This window comes from Anomalospiza imberbis, unplaced genomic scaffold (genome assembly GCF_031753505.1).
Source record: "Anomalospiza imberbis isolate Cuckoo-Finch-1a 21T00152 unplaced genomic scaffold, ASM3175350v1 scaffold_109, whole genome shotgun sequence".
NCBI classification, from domain to species: domain Eukaryota; kingdom Metazoa; phylum Chordata; class Aves; order Passeriformes; family Viduidae; genus Anomalospiza; species Anomalospiza imberbis.
The window spans coordinates 286,643-293,805 of NW_027099480.1; positions in this window are offsets into that span (position 1 = coordinate 286,643).

A 7,163-nucleotide genomic window follows, 5' to 3' on the forward strand; every position below is an offset into this window, starting at 1 on the left:
AGCCATTTAGCTACAGAGTTGGAGGAGGACTTGCTGAATACTCAGGTGAGAAAGTAGGAATGAAATAGCGAACATATTTAGCTGCAGCACCGCCTTGTATGACAGGCCGTTTTAGGTAAGAAAGGTGTGTGTTCAACCATTGCCAGGTCAGAAATGCTGCTTTTTCAGAGCAAAACTAGTTGGGATCGTCTTTGCAGAAACAGCCTCTAGCTTCTGCCTTTATCAGTCCTGTGATGACCAAGAAGCAGAGGATTGACCAAGAGCCCAGTCATATCCAGCCAGCAGCTGGTGGCCACTCTCCTTCTTCCTTGGACCTGCCTTCCACATCCTGCTCACCTTTGAACCTGTCGCCAAGTGTCAGCTCCATTTCCACCTCCACCCATGAGCTACAAGAGAAAGATAAAATTCGGACTCCGTCTGGAATCCCAGTGCCTGTCAGGGTGCAGGGGAAGACTCCCAACTCCAAAGGTGAGAAAACAGAGTTAGACAGAGTGAAAAAACTCCATCCTTTGGAATTCGCTTGCCATGAGCAAAGCCAAAGAGATGAGCAGAGAGTGCAGGACCCAAGCAGAAAAGGAGTCACACGGTCCAAGTGCAAAGGGTATTAAAGCGATGGACCACTTTTAGATATGCTTCCATTTCATTTTTTACTGGATGTCTGTATGGTTTTTTAGACATATCTAACCTCCCCTCCACCGGCACCTCCAAGTCCTCCCCACCTTCATCCCCAAGCCTGTCTTGGTGCCAGGGAATGCCCCAACCCCAAAGATGCAGCACTTTTCACTTGGCCTTGTTGAATCTGATGAGGTTGCAAGGGCCCCACTTCCTGGTCCTTCCGGATGGCATCCCATGCCTCTGGGTTTGGCAAACTTGCTGAGGGTGCACTTAATCCCACTGTCCATGTCATTCTAGATATAGCTCAGTGCTTGAGCTTACAAACTGGGGAAATCATATAAAAGCATCATGCATAAAAATAATTTTTCATAAAAACTTCCCATGCAGTATCACTCCTTTACCAGCTTTTAATGACGGTTTCTTTTTAATGCTTTACTGTTTGGATTCTTGGTGATCTGTAAATGCCGAACAAATAGAGGCTCAACAGTCTTGGTACATGCTTTTGAATCAACTTGCTTGCCTTCTCCAAACCTCCAATTTGAACTATTTGTTTCTGGTTTTCCCTCACTTTAGGAGGAAAAGCAGACGTCAGAGGAGCCCAACAAAGCAATTCAGGTCCTGTGCCTGAGAAGAAGAGGATGATGCCTGTGAGACTTGCAGACATCGACTGGAGCGGTTGCGCTGCTGTTTACGGCCGACCCTACAGGGACAGGGTGATTCATTTACTTGCTCTGAGGGATTACAAGGAGCCAGAGTTACTTGCTCGGCTTCAGAGAGATGGAGTCAGGCAAAAGGACAAGGATTCCCTTGGCAAAATCCTTCAGGAGGTGAGATCGTGGAGCTTGTGCCAGCACCTCTTCCATCATGCTATTCTGCTGTTCATCATTTTACTGCTTCCTCACCTGTTTAAATTAGAGACTTTTCCAATACTCCTTTGAGTTAAGTTCCACTGGGATTTCCTTCTCATAGGCTTTCATACAATGCACACCCATTGAAAGATGTAGTAGATCCTTCCTTCCTTTCTAAATATTCCCCATCCACATAGGCTTGTGCTGAATAATGCAAGCATTAATATATCAAATAGGAATATTTTCTCTTTAGCTAGGGAAAAGCGTTTTGGAACCTAGTCAAAGGACTCAAATTCAACATGGATACACTTTCAGTTGATCCTACAGTGGCTGTAAGGAACTGATTCCCTGAGCCTGTGAAGTTTGTTGCTGTGTTTGCCCAGGGCAGTGGCAGGGATTTTTTCACCCTGAAGACATTCACAATATAATGAGAGCCATGTTTTGCCATCCCAACTGAAGTAGCCCATTTAGATTTCTGTAGTTTGCATAGAGGTGTAATGAACATTTGTTTTCCGAAATGTCTGCCTGTAGGTTGCCGACCTGAACGCAAAGGATAATTCCTTCAGCCTGAAGGAGCATCTGTTTCAAGCCCTTCAGACTGATTGGCCTGGCTACAGTAAAATCGATCAAGCGAATTTGAAGTTAATACTTTCTAGGTAAGTTCAGTCTTTTGGGGAAGGAAAAGAGCCTTTTCAGAAGAAAGCCCTGGGAAATGAAGCCTAGGTTCTTAGAATATGCTGAGATAGCAGAGACCTGCCAGGACCCTGGCCCTGCACAGGACACCACATGAATCACACCAGGTGCCCAAGAGTGCTGTCCAAACACTTCCTGAAGCCTTGCTGCAGTGGCCACTGGCCTGGGGAGCCTGTTGCAGTGTTCAAGCACCCTCTGGGGCACAAATGTTTTCCTGATATCCTGCCTAAAGCTCCCTCAACTCAGCTTCATGCTGTTTCCTTGAGTCCTGGCACTGAAGGTCTGCAAGGAAAGGACTATGGCAGTTGATATTTTGGCCTTGTAACTTGAAGTATCGGACCATCCTTACAGAAAAACAGCTCCATCTCAGAACCCCACCAGCAGCAGCCAAGCGACATCTCCAGGGCCTTCTGAGAGAGATGCTCCCGCAAGACCTGCTCAGGTATTTTGTGCATTTTTAAAAATTCTGTACTCTGTATTAAGTTTCAGCAGACTTGCTGGTGGTATAAAAGCTGTGGTGTGAATGTGCAGGACCAGGCCTAAGCGTGTTTTGCCTCAGACTTTCTGAGTGCTGTGACAGGAAGGCTGTGATGAGAGGATCCTGCAGGGGTGGAGCAGCACTGTCCTGAGCCAAATTTCTGCTCTGCCTGAAGACTTGAGCTCAGTCCCCACCCTCAACCCATTCCCTGGAGAAGGCCTCAAAGGGCTGGCTCTGCAGGAAAAATCTCCTGTCCATAAGAGGCTGCACCAGGGCGGGGCAGATGGGGCCCTCTCGCTCTCTGGTCCCTGTCTCTCTGTCACTCTCATTGCTGACTCCAGCTCTGCACTATCCACGTGGCTGCACCAACACAGGATCTGCAGAATGGTGATATTCCCTCAGTCCTTCCTCTGCCTCTATTTCTCTCCTCCCTCACTCTGCCAGGGCACACACGGCTGTCCTGTTCTACTCCATCCTCAGTTGGGAAGTTTGCTGGGGGTGTGGGGAGCTTGTGGCTATGTGTTGTGGCTTGTGAGTCAGCAGCTTTGAGAAGGTCCTTAGGAGGAGCTGAGAGATGATTGAAGGGCACTGAGCAACAGTGAGGGCTTGTTGGTGACCTCTTGTGAAACTCTCTTGTACAAATTTAAGGGCTTGTTAGCCAACAGCTTTTGAGTCTGCACAGCAGGTAGCCTGCTGCATTTAAGACAACTGCACATAAAAGCACAAGAGTTTCTTGACATGTGGCTGCTGTCTTTGTTCATCCTGATGAGAATTCACAATCAACCATCACACCCTGTACTCTTGCTGGATTTAAGACAACTGTACCTAGAAGCACAAGAGTTTCTTGACGTGTGACTGCTGTCTTTGTTAATCTTGATGAGTATTCACAACCAACCATCACACCCTGTACTCCTGGGTTCTAATAGTGAAGCACTAATCTCATTTCTAACACATGAGACTCTAAAACAGCCAGGTGCCTCTTCAGTAAATCATGTGGGTGTTTGACAGCAAAAGCTGAGTCTTTTCCTGGTGTGTGCAAGCAGAAATTGGGACCTAGATAAAACTTACTGGACCTCCCCTTTGGGGGAGGCTTTGCTGGAGCTGCTGAAGGGAGTGTCTACCTCCCAAAACCTTTTAGCAGTAGACTTGGAGAAGGACTTGCTATGTGCTAAGATGAGAAACTAGGAATGCAATAGAGCCGATATTTACCTGGAGATCTTCCATGTTTGACAGATATTTTTATTTAAAAAACATGGGTTTTCAACCTTTGCCAGTTAACAAATCCTGCTTTTTTAGAATGGGAGCAAAACCTGTTCCGGGTCAGAGATTAATGAATTGTTTTGTTATTGTTGTAGAAACGGCCTTGGGCTTCTGGCTTGACCAGTCCTGTGATGAGCAAGAAGCAGAGGACTGAGCAGTAGCTCAGTTACCTCCAGCCAGCACCTGGTGGCCCCTCTTCTTCCTGGGTGCTGGCTTTGACATCCCATTCTACTTCCTGCCTGTCTCCAAATGTCGGCTCCATTTCCCCTGCACCCTTTAGTTTCAAGAAAGACACAAATTTCTGAGTTCTACAATGACAGCACTCATGTGCTGAAGACTACCATGTCAAAAAAGATGTGAAGAGAATTTGGGAGGCTGAACCACTAGTGACCCTTGGATCTCAATGAAGGTATAAATGTGCAGCTTTTCCTAACTCCAGTGTGGATAATGATGGAGTAAAGATTTGATGATTAAGAGAAGCCTCTGCATGAATTAAGAGGCAAGAAAGACCATATGCCAGAGTCAATAGCACAGACATTATTTAATAGTAAATGTGAACTAGGGAGATAGAAAGCTAAAGAAGGAGATGGGCCAGGTGGGGAGAAGAGCTGAGATGAACACCGAGGAGGGTTGGGCCCGGACGGGCCCTCCCTTCCTGCAGTGCAGTTGCACAGGCTCAGCTGCAGCAGTGGTGCTGCATCCCCTCATCGTATTTGCAGGGCAGGAGGGGAGGGAGAATTGTGTGTGCATGTGTGTGTGTGTGTGTATGGTAAAAAACTCTGGAAATTGCTGAAACCTTGTGTTGGAGCAGTGGCACCTTAGCTCCATGCGGTTCTGTTGTGTCACAAGGGAAACCTTCCTTTCTTCATATCACAATGGCTCCTTGGCTCCATGCAGCCTTACCTGTTGCTTTAATCATCTTCCATCATGTCACAATAACTACTTGGTCTGAAAAAGCTGCACTGTGTCGCAATGGCCCCTTGGTTCCATGTGGTTCTGTTAGGAATCCTTGCTTTCTTCATGTCACAATGGCTCCTGGGCACCATATGGCCTTACCTGTGAGTTTGATCATCTTCCATCATGTCACAATGGTCACCTTTGTATGAAAAAGTTCCAATGTGTCACAGTGGCCCCTTGTTTCAATGTGGTTCTGTTAGGCCACAATGGAAACCTTGGTTTCTTCGTGTCACAATGCCTCCTTGGCTCCATGTGGCCTTACCTGCTGGTTCAATCATCTTCCACCATGTCACAATGGTCTCCTTGGTTTCAAAAAGCACCATTGTGTCACAGTGGCCCCTAGTTCCATGCGGTTCTGTCGTATCACAATGGCATCCTTGCTTCCTTCGTTTCAGAATGGCTCCATGACACCATATGGCCTTACCTGTGAGTTTGATCATCTTCCATCATGTCACAATGGCCTCCTTCGTCTGAAAAAGCTCCACTGTTTCACAGTGGCTCCTTGATTCCATGTGGTAATGTTAGACACCACTGGAATTCTTGCTTTCTTCATGTCACAACGCCTCCTCGGCTCCATGTGGCCTTACGCATGGGTTCATTCATCTTCCATCATATCACAATGGCCTCCTTGGCTTCAAAAAGCTCCACTGTGTCACAGTGGCCTCTAAGTTCCATGCGTTTCTGTTGTGTCACAATGGAAACCTTCCTTTCTTCGTGTCACAATGGCTCCTTGGCTCCATGCGGCCTTACCTGTTGGTACAATCATCTTCCATCATGTCACAATAAGTCCCTGGTCTGAAAAAGCTCCACTGTGTCACAATGGATCCTTGGCTCCAAGTGGTTCTGTTAGGCACCACTGAAATCCTTGCTTTCTTCATGTCACAATGCATCCTTGGCTCCATGCGGCCTTACGTCTGGGTTCAATCATCTTCCATCATGTCATAATAATCTCCTTGGATTGAAAAAGCTCTACAGTGTAACCATGGCTCCTCCGTTCCATGTGTCCTTACCTGTGAGTTCAATCCTCTTCCATCATGTCAAAATGGTCTCCTTGGTTTCAAAAAGCTCTATTGTGTCACAATGGCTCCTCCGCTCCATGCGGCCTTGCCTCTGGGTTCAATCATCTTCCATCATGTCACCATAATCTCCTTGGTTTGAAAAAGCTCCACAGTGTCACCATGGCTCCTTCATTCCCTATGGCCTCACCTGTTGGTTCAATCATCTTCCATCATGTCACAATGGTCTCCTTGGTCTGAAAAAGCTCCAATGTGTCACAGTGGCTCCTTGGTTCCATGTGGTTCAGTTAGGCCACAATGGAATCCCTACTTTCTTAATGTCACAATACCTCCTTGTCTCCATGTGTCCTTTACCTCTGGATTCAAACATCTTCCATCACGTCACTAAATCTCCTTGGTTTGAAAAAGCTCTACAGTGCCGCCATGGCTCCTTCATACCATGGGGCCTTACCTGTTGGTTCAATAATCTACCATCATGTCACAATGGTCTCCTTGGTCTGAAAAACCTCCACTGTGTCACAGCGGCCCCTTGGTTCCATGCAGTTCTCTCATGTCACAATGGAATCCTTGCGTTCTTCATGTCACAATGCCTCCTTGGCTCCATGTGGCCGTACCTCGGAGTTCAATCATCTGCCATCATGTCATAATTGCCTCCTTGGATTGCAAAGCTCTACAGTGTCACCATGGCTCCTCCGTTCCATGTGGGCTTACCTGTTGGTTTAATCATCTTCCATCGTGTCACAATAACTCCTTGGTCTGAAAATGCTCCTCTATGTCACATTGGCTCCTTAGCTCCATGCGGTCGTACATCTGCGTTCAATCATTTTTCACCATGTCACTGTGGCCCCTTGGTTCCATGCGCCATGCGGATCTGTCGTGTCACAAAGGAGTTCTTGCATTCTTCATGTCAAAACGACTCCTTGGCTCCATGTGGCCTTATCTATGAGTTCAATCACCTTCCATCATGTCACAATGGTCTCCTTAGTCCACAGTGGCTCCTTGGTTCCATGTGCCACAACAGAATCCTTGCTTTCGTCATGTCACAATGCCTCCTTGGATCCATGTGGCTTTACCTGTGAGTTCAGTCCATCTTCCATCATGTCACAATGGACTCCTTGGCCTGAAAAAGCTCCACTATTCAACAGTGGCTCCTTGATTCGATGTGGTTCTATTAGGCATCACTGGAATCCTTGCTTTCTTCATGTCACAATGGCTCCTTGGCACCATGTGGCCTTACCCCCGAGTTCAATCATCTTCCATCATGTCATAATAGTCTCCTTGGATTGCAAAGTTCTA